Source organism: Lactuca virosa, chromosome 3 (genome assembly GCF_052849685.1).
Source record: "Lactuca virosa cultivar CGN04683 chromosome 3, Lactuca_virosa_CGN04683_v6, whole genome shotgun sequence".
Lineage (NCBI taxonomy): Eukaryota > Viridiplantae > Streptophyta > Magnoliopsida > Asterales > Asteraceae > Lactuca > Lactuca virosa.
This window is the reverse complement of record NC_136428.1, coordinates 247,195,470-247,213,029: the sequence shown is the minus strand read 5'-3', so window position 1 is coordinate 247,213,029 and position 17,560 is coordinate 247,195,470.

Genomic DNA, 17,560 nt, shown 5'->3' with positions numbered 1-17,560 from the left:
ATAATTCATATTTATTACTTCAAAAAGAGTTACAATAGTTGACCTAGACTATTACATCATCTATTAATGCTTAGCCCCGAAACCCGGGCGTTACAATTCTCTCCCCCTTAGGATGATTCCGTCCCGGAATCATGCATCGACAAACAGATGTGGATAGCGACTCATCATGTCACTCTCTGTTTCCCAAGTAAGATTCGGCCCATTCAAATGTTTCCATCGGACTAGCACTAAGTCGACCATCTTGCATCGTAACTTCTTAGTCTTACGATCAACAATTGCCTCGGGCTCTTCGATCAGCCTCTTATTTTCATCCATCCTTAACTCCGAGATTGGAATTATGTCGGGAACTTCTCCTGTGAACTTCCTCAGATAACACACATGGAAGGTGTTATGAATACCATCTAGTTCTTCGGGTAATTCGAGCTTGTTAGCTTGGTTCCCAATTCTCTGAAGAACTTTAAACGGTCCAATAAACCTTGGTCTCAACTTTCCTCGTTTCCCAAATCTTATAAGTCCCTTCCACGATGAGACTTTAAGCAAAACTGAATCCCCAACTTCAAAAGTCATCAGTCGTCTTTTCTTGTCAGCATAGCTCTTCTGACGATCCTGAGCTGCTAACATTCTTTACCTAATCACCTTCAGCTTCTCAGCAGTCTCATGGACTATCTCGGGGCCCATAAACTGCTTTTCTCCAGCCTCAAGTCAACAAGACGGCGTACGACACTTTTGTCCGTACAAAGCTTAATAGGGTGCCATCTTGATGCTCGAGTGGAAACTGTTGTTGTAGGAAAATTCTACCAAAGGTAAGTGTTCATCCCAGTTACCTTGGAACTCGAGGGTACATGCTCTCAACATATCTTCAAGCGTTTGTATCGTTCTTTCGCTCTGACCATCAGTCTGCGGATGGTAAGCTGTACTCAAACACAACTTTGTACCCAATTCCTCTTGTAGACTTCGCCAAAACCTCGACGTGAAACGACTATCGCGATCCGATACAATCGTCAGAGGAACACCGTGAATTCTTACCACTTCCTTCACATAAGCATTTGCAAGCTTATCCATAGACCACCTCTCGTTGGCTGCTATGAAGTGTGCACTCTTAGTGAAACGATCCACGACCACCCAAATCATGTCGTGATTGTTCTTCGTCCTGGGCAGTTTAGTCACAAAATCCATGATGATGTCTTCCCATTTACCCATGGGTACAGGTAAAGGTTCTAAACTCTAATACAGTTTCTGATGTTGTGCCTTAACTCTTGCACAAGTTACGCACTCGACCATATACTTTGCAACATCGAGCTTCATCGTCGGCCACCAGTAGTAGGGTTTTAGGTCCCTATACATTTTTGTGCTACCGGGACGAATAGAGTACATGGTCTTGTGCGCTTCTTCCATCAGAAGTTCTCTTATTCCTCCCGTCTTAGGTACCCAAATCCGATCTTGGAATACCTTCAGTCCTTGACTGTTTGTACCGAACACTAACGTTTTGCCCAAACGTTCTTCCTTTCGGTCATTCTTCTCTGAAGCTTCTTCTTGAGCTTTCCTGATACTTTCCACAATCGTCAAGACAACTTCTATTCTCAACGCTCTTGGCCTTTTCCTTTCAATGTTTACTTTCCGACTGAGAGCATCAGCGATAACATTTGCTTTACCGGGGTGGTAAAGTATCTCACAGTCGTAGTCATTGAGTAACTCTAGCCAGTGTAATTGTCTCATGTTCAATTCTTTCTGATTAAAGAGATGCTGGAGACTCTTATGATCAGTGAAAAGATTGCACTTCGTGCCATAGAGGTAATGCCTCCATATCTTTAGAGCAAAAACTACCGCTGCCAACTACAAATCATGAGTGGGGTAGTTCTTTTCATGCTCCTTCAATTGTCGAGACGCGTATGCTATCACCTTTTCTCTTTAGGTCAGAACACAACCCAACCCGACTCCCGACGTATCGCTATATACCGCGAAGTCTTCAACTCCATCGGGTAGAGAAAGAATCGGTGCTTCACATAATTTTTCTTTAGCTTCTCGAATGCTTCTTCGTGCTTCTCGCTCCGTGTATAAGTAGCTCCTTTGTAGGTCAAAGCTGTCAGTGGAGCAACTATCGAAGAAAAGCCTTGGATAAACCTTCGGTAATATCCAGCTAATCCCAGAAAGCTTCGAATCTCTGTGGGACTCTTCGGACGTTCCCACTTCATCACAGCTTCGATTTTTTTGGGTCAACCATTATTCCCTCCTGGTTAACTACATGACCCAAGAATTGGACTTCTCGGATCCAAAAATCACATTTGGAGAACTTTGCATACAACTTCTCCTTATTCAAGACTTCTAGGACTTCTCGCAGATGCTTGCCATGATCCTCCTGGCTCTTTGAGTAAATCAGAATGTCATCTATGAACACTATCACGGATTTATCAAGGAATGGTTTACAAACCCTGTTCATCAAATCCATGAATGCTGTCAGAGCATTGGTCAGTCCAAACGACATAACCAAGAACTCGTAGTGTCCATATGTGACAACCGTCAAATTTCGCTCAAGTCAAAGTCAAACAAAGTCAACAAGTCAAACCGGTCAACTCCATTAACCCTTGTATGTTAGGGTTTACATTATACAATTCGCTATTTCAATGAGAAAACATCATTTGAAAAATTCATGTGTTTGATTTTCCTTAGCCTTAACAGTGCTAAACAACAAACCAAAGCGATAAAACACTATTGCACAATCATCGGGATTGTGTAAGACACTAAATCATGGCTTAACGGGGTTTATGGACCTTTCGTTGCGAAGCCGGACACTCAAAAAGATCACAAACGAAACCTCTCACAATCTCTTTCACTCAACCTCTCTCTATTAAAATCTCTCCCAAATCTCTCCCGAATCTCTCCCAAATCTCTCTCAAAAGTTCCTTTAATTTTTTTGTAATCATTCGGGCCATCCCGACCCTTAACTGGGTCAAAAACCACTTGAAACGGGGTAAAAACGGGTAAAATAGGCTTAAGGACCCAAAACTGAAGCTTCAGGACCGAAGTCCCTGTCATAAAGGAAGACGACACACATTTGTCTGTCGTAACCTTACGACTCGCGTGTTGATGACACGCAATGAGTATCAAGGAAGCCCCTGTCATAAAAGAAGACGACATGCATGTTTGCGTGTCATAATTTTTCCGGTTTTTCGACTACGACTTCGTTTTAACTCCGTTTTTCATTATTTTAACGTGGGATTTTCACCCAAAACTTTATTTTATAAACTAAGGCCCCAAAATATATAAATCTCCAGGGTTTTTATAAAAATGTATTAAAAGAATTGGTGGTTGGACTAATTATTGAGGGAATATTTGCTTTTCCTTATTTTATGACAAAAGCAAGCCACCACCACCTCACTCTATGATCATCCACTCTTTCCCACTACTCCTTGTCACCTTAGTGGACCTTTACACCCAATCTCCAGCTCTTCCCATGTTCTAAGAGCTGGAGGATTGATCCTCTCTCCTCATTCTCCATAAAGTTCTTTCATTCTACACTTAGCAACCAAAGGACACTCTCCAAAATTCTCTCATCTTTTCTCTCAATTTCAAGAACTTCAAGGCTTTCTCCAGGGATTTCTTCCTTCAATTAGTAAGTATCTTCATCATTCACATAATTATTAAACTCCATTCTACTCAAATCATTGATATCTTACACAAATTCCATCTTATTCGGTGTTAGATTCTCGAATCATCAAGACATCTTCTTAGTGTTCTTGGGTTGAACACTTCCTCTATCTCACTTTCATCTACTGAAATCACATAAGGTGAGTTCATACCCCTACATTTACATGTTTTTCTTAAGTTTTAAGGGGGGAATACAAGTAAAATCATCAAGAACACAATTAAACTTTTTCTAACAGATTACATCAGAAAAGATGGACGTTAATCACGGACTGTTTTGGTCAACTTAAATATTTTAGTTTTCAAAACTGTTCCAGGTGCAAGTAGTTCAAACTCTTAGCTTTAAAATGGCTACTTGCACATCTCCATATGATTTTTCTACAATTTATGGTGATTTTTACAAAACTGCCTGTCATTTCAGAGGCAACATGATGTGTAAATGTTAACGCCTGTCATTCCATATTAATTATCTCTTCTACCCCTAGTCTCGCAGGAGCAACATGATGTGTAAATGTTAACGCCCGTACAAAACCTACTTCTACCCACTACCATAACTCCATCTCCAAGACGTTAACAGAAACACCAAGAATAGTTCACTAAAGTGCGAAAATATACATGTGTATATAAATGGTAAGGATATTTACTAAAAGGTTTATCAATGAAATAGGCATGCATTTTATTTCATTGAATCTCACTACTTGGTATTACAAACAATTTACAACTGGTAACTCTAAGATTCTTTAGGTGTACCTCGAAGTTATGTGTAATTAAGGAATGATTGACCTAGAAATGGTGAGTCCGCCTTAGGACCTGTTCCTTGTTTGGTTGTGAACTTAGGGTAGACTCATTAGGATCAACAGTCTAATAAAATTTTAATTACACATAACTGGGGGCATGTCAAGAGAATCTTAGGAGTGGATCAGACATGGAACAAATCACAAGATTATAATCAAGTTATTCCTACTAAATTCATAAGTCTATTTATATAGACCTCTGGTATAGAGTCGTCGGCGTAGTCGTGTCGGCAATCTAAAATATGGCTAAATACATAATACAAACTATAATACCCAAATTATACAAAATTTTATGAATTAAAAATCAATAGACAAATACATAAAATGAAACAAAAAAAAAAAAAAAAGAGTATCAAACTATCAAGAGAAAAACACATACAATGTAGATTAAAATCCACTAATGATAACAAAATGGCTAAAAGAAAAGGTAAGGACTAAGGATTGTTAAGTCCTCTCTTCTTATAAATAGCTTTGAAGCAAGCTAGCCTAAGCTTCTTTGTTCTTTCTGTCAGTTCCATACCTGGCAATTTCTCCATCATCTTCTTGTGCCCTGCTAACGTCTCTACCTCCTCCTTTAATCCCAACTCCTAGTTTTTTTTAGGTAGATGCAATATATTTTTCGTGTGAGTTCATAAAATTTACAATGAGTTAAGTTTATGTAAATATAAATCAGAAATCGTAGTAAAACAATTGATTCGATGTGGCATATGCCTAGGGCTATGTTTATGTTATAAAGAAACTAATAATTAAAATTTTAGAAAATACCAAAACTACTTTGGTTACCAAGTGCATGCATACATGCATGAGTAATGTATAGAAGGTTATTATCGTAGTTTACCTTGGCATTTTGAATGAGGGATTGAAGGCTCTTAAGTTTTCTATGAGGCCATCTGTTTATGTTTAGCTCTCTGCATCTTTTCTTCAACAATGTTAACCCTATCCCTAGTTCCTTTGCTGCCATGATTATCGGCATCTCAAAGTACTTCGCTATCTCTTCAAACTCCAATGGTCTCAATCTATTTGCCACCTTCCGGCCACCGTGATCAGTGGTGGCAGCACTAGAACTACCTGTAGCCTCACCACCGGATTTACAGCCTTCACTGAAACTAACCAATGGTAAATTACCATCCTCCCAACAATCCCATAAGCTTATGTCTTCAAGGGGATCAAGATCATGAAACTCATTTCTAGAAATGATGTTTTGATCTTTGTTAAGTACTGTGGAAACATTCTGATCGAGCACTTCATGCGATTTTTCCGACAACTCGAAATCCTGATGGTTGAGCAGGTCACCACTGCATAAATCAAACCATGTTTTGATCAATATAAACAAAATCACTTTTCTGTGCGAAAGATGGTGTAATGAGTGACATTTATATATACCTGAACAGATACTGATGATCAAAGTACCGAAACCGATCGAGGTCATCTATGGGGTTTTGATGATCTGCAGGCGGATCCATTTGTGAGGGAGAAGTTAAAGAGTCGCGGTAAGAATGTGCTGATTTATATAAGGGAAGTGGGAGAAGTAACGAATAACAAATAAAGAGGAAATGAATGGTCTTTGAGCCGTAACCTTCTTCTGTGATGATTTATATAAGGTAAGTGGGAGGAGTAATAAATAAAAAAAATAAAGAGGAAATGAATGGTCTTTGAGCCGTAACCTTCTTCTTCAATTCACACACATATACGTATATATTGCTGCAAATTAGGACTTTTGTGCCTCATGCATTTAATGCATCACATGCCTACTGCATATTCTTGACTTTGAAGCTACGTACCAGTTTCGAATTTCCCCAGTAGCATACTTTTCATTAGAAAGTACTCCAAGTCTTCTCACATGCAAATTATGACTTGAGTGTCGCTATAGGTAACTAATAAAACTTTATTTTTTTTTACCCCTTAAATATCAGTACAAGCATCTAACATCGACATTTAAATTCTAAATTTCTTTTTATTACTAAAACTAGCATCTATTCAAGTCTATAAACCATGAATCTTGGGAACACGGCAAAACCCAAATAAGTCTTATCATCTATGTAAAAACTCAGGGTTTTTTACCAGTGAATCTATCAGTAGCGGAGCTTGAACAATTAACTTGGGGGAGGGGGCCGAAAATATTATAAACTGAAATTAACAAAAAAAAAAAATCAAAATCAAAATCAAAATTTGAACAATAACCAATAACTCATTTAACAATAACCAAATCTATAAGTTCATAACTTGTAAATCAAATTGGAAAATCGCCAAATCACAAATGACAGCCAAATTAAAAAGAAACTCAGTAAGACAGTAGTAACGCATAAATAGGCAACGGATTGACTGAAAACAGCAGCAGCAGTGCAATACGCCAACACCAACAATCAACAATCTTACAATCAGAAAAGAAAGAACAGTTGAACAGGATATGGGTCTCGGGATTACATACCTGATTTCTGTGAAGTGTGAATAGGGATTTGGGCATTAGGCGATGGCGATTGGCGAGAGTGAGACCAGGCGACTGACTTAGCGAGACAGCGAGAAACGAACAGCAGGCGAGATAGGCAGCGAATTGGGCAAATAGGGATGAATCGATTTTGATTTCTTGATATCGGGCTTGGTAACACTTGCCTATAACCCAAGTGGGGTAACAAAGTGGATGTTCATTTGAGTTGGCCCAGTAGGCAATGTGGGCCTGAAGAGCCGAGGCATGTTATCTATCCACTGTCGAGAGAGAAGAGTTTTTGCAGCTCTGTGAAGCCAGCCTGACGCATTGCCTCTTTCTCTAAGACCCAAGCCTAAGCTCAAGCCACATGAATCAACTCTCAACTTGGAGCGGGCAAGAGTATTGGACCATTCTGATTAGGAATCGGGAGGGGCCAAAGCCCAGGTTTGAAGATAGCAGGCTTATAACAATTCTATTTTGAACTACAATTCCTACTCCTGGCCCCAATAATACTACGCCCCTGGAATCTATGATGGCTAGTGTAAACGTTATGGTCATATATCATTAAGATTCTATGGACTTAGAATGTGTGATTCCGCCTCATTCCCTGTTCCTTGTTTGGTTGTGGGCTTAAGGCGGGGTCACCCATCCAAAATGCCCTTGCAATCTTAATGATATACGACTAGTTTACGCCAATCGACTATAAAAGAACTAGTAGGACTTATAATGCAAATTTCGTCAAAATTTGTTGAAACATTCGTAATTATGGAACTCGCTAACTATAAAATATTCATAGTGGTAATACCAAGGATAAAACAGGGAGTATAAAAGCACACATAGAATACTCTATCATCCTAAAACAATAAACTCCTTTTAAATTGACTCAGCTCAAGTTACAATAAGAAATTTCCAAGGTCGTCATGTGACATCAGGCAGGTTGTTCCTCGCCATAATCAATTTCTTGTACTACGAGAAGTTTTCCACATCTTTTTCCAAACTCTTGAAGTCCCAGTCAAAATGCAAATTTCGGGACGAAATTCCCTCTAACGGGGGGATGATGTGACAACCGTCAAATTTCGCTCAAGTCAAAGTCAAACAAAGTCAACAAGTCAAACCGGTCAACTCCATTAACCCTTGTATGTTAGGGTTTACATTATACAATTCGCTATTTCAATGAGAAAACATCATTTGAAAAATTCATGTGTTTGATTTTCCTTAGCCTTAACAGTGCTAAACAACAAACCAAAGCGATAAAACACTATTGCACAATCATCGGGATTGTGTAAGACACTAAATCATGGCTTAACGGGGTTTATGGACCTTTCGTTGCGAAGCCGGACACTCAAAAAGATCACAAACGAAACCTCTCACAATCTCTTTCACTCAACCTCTCTCTATTAAAATCTCTCCCAAATCTCTCCCGAATCTCTCCCAAATCTCTCTCAAAAGTTCCTTTAATTTTTTTGTAATCATTCGGGCCATCCCGACCCTTAACTGGGTCAAAAACCACTTGAAACGGGGTAAAAACGGGTAAAATAGGCTTAAGGACCCAAAACTGAAGCTTCAGGACCGAAGTCCCTGTCATAAAGGAAGACGACACACATTTGTCTGTCGTAACCTTACGACTCGCGTGTTGATGACACGCAATGAGTATCAAGGAAGCCCCTGTCATAAAAGAAGACGACATGCATGTTTGCGTGTCATAATTTTTCCGGTTTTTCGACTACGACTTCGTTTTAACTCCGTTTTTCATTATTTTAACGTGGGATTTTCACCCAAAACTTTATTTTATAAACTAAGGCCCCAAAATATATAAATCTCCAGGGTTTTTATAAAAATGTATTAAAAGAATTGGTGGTTGGACTAATTATTGAGGGAATATTTGCTTTTCCTTATTTTATGACAAAAGCAAGCCACCACCACCTCACTCTATGATCATCCACTCTTTCCCACTACTCCTTGTCACCTTAGTGGACCTTTACACCCAATCTCCAGCTCTTCCCATGTTCTAAGAGCTGGAGGATTGATCCTCTCTCCTCATTCTCCATAAAGTTCTTTCATTCTACACTTAGCAACCAAAGGACACTCTCCAAAATTCTCTCATCTTTTCTCTCAATTTCAAGAACTTCAAGGCTTTCTCCAGGGATTTCTTCCTTCAATTAGTAAGTATCTTCATCATTCACATAATTATTAAACTCCATTCTACTCAAATCATTGATATCTTACACAAATTCCATCTTATTCGGTGTTAGATTCTCGAATCATCAAGACATCTTCTTAGTGTTCTTGGGTTGAACACTTCCTCTATCTCACTTTCATCTACTGAAATCACATAAGGTGAGTTCATACCCCTACATTTACATGTTTTTCTTAAGTTTTAAGGGGGGAATACAAGTAAAATCATCAAGAACACAATTAAACTTTTTCTAACAGATTACATCAGAAAAGATGGACGTTAATCACGGACTGTTTTGGTCAACTTAAATATTTTAGTTTTCAAAACTGTTCCAGGTGCAAGTAGTTCAAACTCTTAGCTTTAAAATGGCTACTTGCACATCTCCATATGATTTTTCTACAATTTATGGTGATTTTTACAAAACTGCCTGTCATTTCAGAGGCAAACCCGGACCAGTCTGTGATTATGAACATTTTCACCTCTGTTAGAGATCACTAAAAATCATGGTAAAATTTACGAACAAACTAGACTCATATTCCAAACTCTCAAAATTTGCGGATTTGGATTTAGAGCTTTGATGATTTTTTTATAAATTTTCTAAGAACAGTAACAGAAACTGTTTTTCAACGAAAAGTTGCTGTTAATTTCATTTCACCTTGTAACATGTTGAGCAAGGTGTATATCTTTATGTGATTATATGTTTTTGCAATATATGACATTTTATCTTAATATTTAGACACACATCAGTTTACAAATGGATTTGGTCATATAAAATATAAAGAATAACAAGTGATTATAATCAAAGTACAATCGATACATTCAAACATTTAATAAACTATTTTGAATATAGTTTGCATACATTACCACGTACTACCCTTGGTTGATAAACTATAATAGGTATATTTTATGATACATTACATAACAAATACATTTAAAAAGGGTACATTTATACAAAGGATATTTTCATTAAGCAAGGTACGGGCCATACGGTACCAAGTTTTCATAACACGTAATTCCGTTAATGACTTTGTGAGACATTTACTTCAAATTACCATTAAGTCCTGTATTGTAACCAGAGTCTCCTTGAGGGAGAGCGTGATACTTGTGTATAGATCTATATTGGGTTTGACAAACCCACACCTAAGCTGCATGCAACAGCTAGACCGGCAGGTCTGGGGTGACAAATGTCATAACATTTCCGACGCCTGAAGAACGTCGTTTCAGGCCAACTAGGTCATAGCATGGTTATAATAACTCACATAAAGTATTAATAAACGTTGGAATTTACGGGAACTTCATTAAAATTTAACGAGTTTATGTCGATTTAAACTTGCATTGTTTTACTATAAATATGACAAATTACTTGTACATTTCGGTCTTTGGGTTTTAAGACTACATTTACACATTAAGGAAAATATTGGATTTTCTAACACAAATACTACTTTCACAAACGAAAGGCTTTTAATAATACCAAACAAAAGCTTATGAACTCACCAACCTTTGTGTTGACACTTTTTCAAACAACTTGTATTCTCAGGAAATCATTAAACAGGTAATCAAGTGCTTTTGAGGATGGGACGCTAAGGCGTCTACTATTTCATATTTTGTCAACATATTGTAATTGATTCGTAAACATGTAATTCATACAATGATGTAACTTTTTCAATTATATATATGTTGGTTGTGTTTGCTTGAATTACTATTACAATTGTTGTTATGATACTATACATGAAGTCCTCCACCCCCGGACGTTTCCGCCATCCTTGGTTTGGGGGTGTGACACCATATCTCGTTCTGAACGCAGTTTTCTCAATATCATGCTCGCTTACCTTCAGCTGATGATATCCTGACCTAAGATCGATCTTTGAGAAATAGGTCGAACCTTGCAGCTGATCGAATAGGTCATCAATCCTTGGCAATGGATACTTGTTCTTCACCGTTGCCTTGTTCAGCTCTTGGTAGTCTATACACATTACCATGCTTCCGTCCTTCTTTTTCACGAATAACACTGGAGCTCCCCAGGGTGATGAACTAGGTCGAATGAAACCGTTGTCCAACAACTCATGAAGTTGCGTCATGAGCTCCTTCATCTCCGTTGGTGCTAATCGGTATGGTGCTTTTGCTATCGGTGTCGTTCCTGGTAACAAGTCTATTATGAACTCTACTTGTCTATCAGGCGGTAATCCAGGAAGATCTTCGGGAAAGACCTCCGGATAATCACACACCACTGGTATATTATGCACCTCCTTCTTTTCCTTCTTGGCATCGATCACAAACGCCAAGTATGATGCGCATCCTTTGGACAAACATTTACTGGCTTTCATCAGGGAGATGATTCCAGAATTCACTCTACGTTTGTCCCCGTACACCATAAATGACTTTTTCCCGGGTGGGTTCACCTTTACTATCTTCTTTCTGCATAGTATCTCGGCGTCGTTGGCGCTAAGACAATCCATTCCCAAAACGATATCGAAACCGTTCAACTCTATGGGTAATAGCTCCTCGTGGAATTCGTTTCTGTTTAAGTCGATGACTATGTTCTTAATACGATCACTAACAGGTACGAACTTGCCACTGGCAACTTCTACAATCAGAGCATTATCAAGTTTTTCTACGGGCAATGCTAGTTTCCCACCAAACTTATGTGACACAAAGGAGTAGTTTGCTCCGGAATCAAATAGTATATTGGCAGGCAAACCATTTACAAGAAAGGTACCTGAAGCAACATCTGCTGCCTCCTTTGCAGCCTCGAGCGTCATCTGGAAGGCTCTTGCCTTCGGCTTTGGTGGAATGTTGGGTCTTCCTGCCTCCTTCTTCTTCGGGCAGTCCCTCGAAATGTGCCCTTCCTCGTTGCACACATAACATACCTTCTTAGTGAACGTGCACTCGTTGGCATAGTGCCCGGGCTTTCCACACTTGAAACAAGTGACCCCTCCGTCACATTTTCCTTGGTGCTTCTTCTTGCATTTGTCGCACCATTTTGCTTTGGTTCCTCCTCCTCTCGAACCAGACTTCGAGAATTTACTCTTCTTGCTGAATTTCGACGACCCATCAAATTTCCTTTTCTCACCGACCTCCGCTCTCTCCAGACCCTTCTCTCGTATATGGGTCTCCACATTCTTAGCAGCCCAGATGGCGACTTTCAGAGTGGTTGCTTGCTTGACCATCGGACCAAAGTCCGTTGATAATCCGAGGGCAAACTTGTTAACCTTGGAGAGTTTGGTTGGAACTAGGTACAGAACAAGCTACATTTTCTCTGTAAAACTTGCAGCATATTTAGTGACACTCATTCTTCCCTTCTTCAGATTCTGGAACTCATTGTTGATTTCCAGAAGATCCTGCTCAGAGCAGTATTGCATCTTTAGTTGCACCAGAAAATCCTCCCAAGGCATCTTGCTCGCTTCACCCTTGGGCATTGAATCAGCTAGTAGCTTTCACCAGCTTAGTACTCCAGATTTTAACAGGGGAACTACGAGAGCGGTCCTCTGCCTGTTGCTACATTCGCAGCTCTCAAACATTGTCTCCATCTCGGAGATCCAGTCCATAACTTCTACCAGTGTTGGGCTTCCAGATAGACACTGTGGTTTGGATGCCATGAAATCCTTGTCCTTGCATCCACGCCCGTCATTTCCTCCATCCTGGTTGTTTCGTCTAACTATTGGTGGGTTGGCTTGAACAATAGTCCAACTGTAGTTTCCTCCTTCTGACGACCCATCATTCAGCTCGGGCTGTTCGACCAGTATTGTAGCTTCCTCTCGATTCTGTTGAAGTAAACGTCTGGTCTCCTCCATCTGACGATCCAACATCATGTGGATCATCGCTTGTACTCCAGATATCACTCCGCAACATCTCATGATATCGGGCCTTCTTCATCTCCCCGTCTGCCACATACTGCAGAACGAGGAGAGCCCTCTCCCTAAACTTGGCGGTAATCTCCGCCACAGTCTCTGTCGTCTGCTGGAGGTCCTGAAACTCCCTAGCAAGCTGCTGCACCTCAATAACAGGTGCAAACTCGGCTCTGAACCTGGTCGTGAAATCACTCCAGGTCATAGTGTGACATCCCCATTTTCACGGCTAGAAAAGACCGATTTTGTTTATGCTTTGTTTAAAAATCAGAGTAACATTTTAAATAAAAGTGTTGCGGAATTTGTTCCCATAATAAAATATGATAAAGATTTATAAAAGCATTTCCGTAGAAATGTATTTCATTAAAAACCTTGGCATGTCATGTTCGATACAAATCAAAAGCATAAACAGTACAATATAAGCCTTACTACATTTATTCATATCTATAGGCCTATATCTGTAATCCCTCATCCAAAACATCACATCTATGCTCGAGCCCCACTACCTGTAATACACGAAACTGAGTGGGTCAGCCTTGGGATCCTGGTGAGCACATAGGGTTTTCAACCCACAATAAATAAGTTACTTAATTTCATCAACCAACAATAACCCGATTACCCGTTCCCGTTATCCTCACTTTATGTCCATAAACACCTATAATAAGGGACCTAGCCTAAGGATCATCATCGGGATGGACACTACTGCTAAGGGGATTCCTTAGCAATAAATGTCCTTAAGGCAACCATGAGGGGGATGGAGTACACCGGTGAACACATCGTTCACAAACACCTACAGGTTGCGAGCCTGCTAGCGTTCCACTGGACTGTTTAGAAGAGTCCGTGCTCGTCATCCATACTCCGCTAGATAACAGAATCAACAATAACAACATCGAGGCCTCTCATCATTTTATCACAACTCGTCTATTACATCTACCCATGTTTTACCGCAACATTTTTGTAGATATGCACTACATATACAGTTTAAATCATTTGAAACATGTATAAAAATCTTTCATCAGCATAGACATCAAGTATTTAGACAATATGCGCACATAGCACGTAGTTTATATTAAATACTTCATATCTATGTGTAAGATGAAAGTGACTATGCACTCACCTGGTAAGGTGGTGACTAGGTACTCGGACAGCACTTCGTTATCTCAAAACAATTTTCCCTTGACAAAACCTAGTATCAATACCACTAGGGTTTAGTCTAACGTTAACCGCGACTAATTAATAGTCTAGCTATTACTACTATTATATAAGCGTTAAGAAACACTCTTATATAACTCATAATAATAGCCCAAATAATTATTTTAAGGTCCTAATAATGTTACTATATTAAAATATAAGCTATACTAAAGATAGGGTAGGCATAGCTCACTTACAGCGGGTTTTCTCGAAAACCGGGCTTCGCTGGAGCAGCGTTCCCTAGCGGAAAGGCTCTTTTCTCGGAACTCTGGGAGCCTCGGGGCTTCCTTCGGGTGCTAGGGGGTTTATCTAGACTTTAGGGGGCTTAAGGGGGGCTAGAGAGAAGTTCTAGAGAGAGAAGGAGAAGATGGGAAGGTGTGAAGAATGAGGGAACCCGACACCTCTATTTATAGTGAGGCTTGTAGCTCTACTCGTCGAGTAAGGGGACCTACTCATCGAGTCCATGCAACATGTCACCTTCTGGTGGCTAGCCTTGGGGAGGAAGCAACGACCAGGATTTCGCCACGTCACCCGATTTCGCACAGCAACCTCCCGACTTAGAAAAATCATAACTCTCGCATACGAGCTCCGTTTTTGACGTTCTTTTATTCCACGCGTAGGTAAAAACAAGATCTACAACTTTCATTTAGACTCCTTCGGCTAATTCTCAACCAATCTTAAATTTAATAGTAGGAGGAGATTAGACTGTTAAATGACCGCGAAGAATTCGTAACTCCTTCATAGGGATTCTGTTTTCGTATGTCCTTTTACCGTTGAGTTCCTATTAATGAGATCTTCAACTCTCATTTAGGTCGCGTATGCCAAAAACCGCTCGAACTAAAATTCGAGTTTCGGGCCGTGCACTGCTAAGCCGAATCTTAGAAAAATCATAACTTCCTCATACGAAGTCAGATTTGGGCGTTCTTTATATGGATGTTCTCGGTTTATCATATTCTATGACTTTCGTTTAGATCACTAAGGTCAAAAAGTCATCTATCTCAAATTCGCTATTTACGCTTCCCGGTGCCGTGCCGATTCCGTCGCGAAACTTCGACGGGTCATAACTTCTTCGTTATAACTCGGATTTCGGCGTTCTTTATATCCCCAGAATCCTTGTTTGGACCACTAAAACTTTATGTAAAGATATCGGGCTTATATCACACTTTAACTTTGATGCTTATTTTTTTATCCTTTATTAATTATATCTTTATAATTAAGTATAAAGCACATAAATGCACATAATTCACATAATACTCAAATAATTCATCTTTATTACTTCAGAAAGAGTTACAATAGTTGACCTAGACTATTACATCATCTATTAATACTTAGCCCCGAAACCCGGCGTTACACATAGCATCCAACACAGTGTCGTCTCCAATGGCTCTCCCGACCTCCTCCCACCAATCGCGTGCCCTTTCCTTCAGAAGACAGGATGCTAGTCTGAACTTGTCCCCCTCGGGACATCTGCTGGTGCGGAACGCGTTGGCGACATCTGCCAACCATCTAGTACTCGCAATGGGGTCCCGAGCCCCATGATAATCGGGAGCTCCACAAGCTCTGAACTCCCTGAAAGTCAATGTGCGCAATCCCATCATGGCTGCTATCTCAATACGGAACGCGCCCAACTACTCATCCAGAAGCTTTAAGATACCCTCCTTGACCGATCCAAAAATCACAGGAGTCTGGTCTAATATGCTGCGTGTGACCTCCGAGGAGATGAACTCCCTGTTCTGCTCGTCTAACTGCCCGGCTCCAAAGCTTGAGCCTGATCCCTCTCCTGCACCTGAACTACCAACTGCTGGTCTAAGGCGTAAAACCACCATTCTGAAAACACATCATAACAAGCGTCATAATACTATTATAACTGGAGGGATCACAATTACTACAAGTTCGCTGGCCTTATCTCAGCCTTCCTTGATTCGAGTACGGATCCTCTGCTTTCAGTAGTACGGGCCCATACTACCTTCCACATCTATCCGTACTTTCCTCAAGAACTGCCTTGACTCCACCAAGTCCCTTCTACTACTACTACTGCTGATCTCATGCTAACTCATTCTAGGCTTGCCCTAGGGTAATCACCAACCCACTCTCCGCTATCAACTACATAAGAAGTCCCTTCTACCTTCCCCTAGTAGCTCGTGAATACTATTACATATCACTAAGACTAGACAATTCTTCGAATGAGAGATCCTACCCTACAACGGTTGGACTCAAACAAGAGTTGCGTAATAGAGCTAGACCTAACCTTCTAAAATTATTTAATCCTCGCAATATGTAACGTAACATATTCATCTACTAGTTAGTAAAAGATAACTAAGACTCCTAAAAGCACGAAGCAAGCAGCATTCGAGCATCGAGTACACATAGTCAAGCATATACTACTCTGGCTATCATACTAACAAATTCGTACTAGCATGCAGTTCTCATCAAGCTGAAACACATATAACAGGCACATAAGGCATCCTTCATAGATCCTTAGTCCTAATCTAGCATGTTGTTCTAATAAAGCTGATAATCATAACATAGCATAAACTTGTATGGGTAATTTGGGAGTACTTACTTGAGCTCGGCTGATTGCATGCACCACACCCTTTTCTATTTTCAAAGTTCTTTTCTTTCAAAAAAAAAATCCTTTTCTTTCCTCAATATCCTTTTTACAAAAATTGATTTTCTTTTTGAAAATATCTATACCAATTCCTTAGTTTGAGTTCAGACACACCCGAAAGTGTGCCCGAATCCCTCAAACCAAGGCTCTGATACCAACTTGAAACATCCCAGAAATACAACCCAAAATTTTCATTTTTAAAACATTATTAAAACCATCATTTCATTACCAAAGTATAAAATCATAAACTATGTGTTTCAAAATCTCATAATATCTATCACATATCAAATCTCATGTCAAATGTCATATCAAAATATCAGAGTAGAACTCCCAGGCTGAAGAGTGTGGTGTGTGTCATGCGATCATCCCGAGCCCTTCCTTTAGCTAGTGGAAGTACCTGAAACCAAAAATGAAAACTGTAAGCACGAAGCTTAGTGAGCTCCCCCAAACTACCACATACCATACAATAACACATATAACACATATTGTGCCTTGCCCACTGCATCGGGCCCCGCCCGGCATCGGACTGAAGTTCGGCATAAATTGGGCCCCGCCCGGCATCGGACCGAAGTCCGGAATAACTTGGGCCCCACCCACTGCATCAGGCCCCGCCCGGCATCGGATCGAAGTCCGGAATAAACTGAACATAACATAAACATGAACATATAACATAATCACATATACTGCATCGGGCTTGCCCGGCATCGGACCGAAGTCTGTAACATATACACATAACATAAACATGGATGAATCACGAAGACATCAAGCATACATAACTACTTCTCGGGACCACCCCGACATCGGACCGAAGTCCGGAACTACTATCATCTAAACGGGTCGGAATTGTGGCCGTACACCCGTTCCTACTGGAAGGAAACT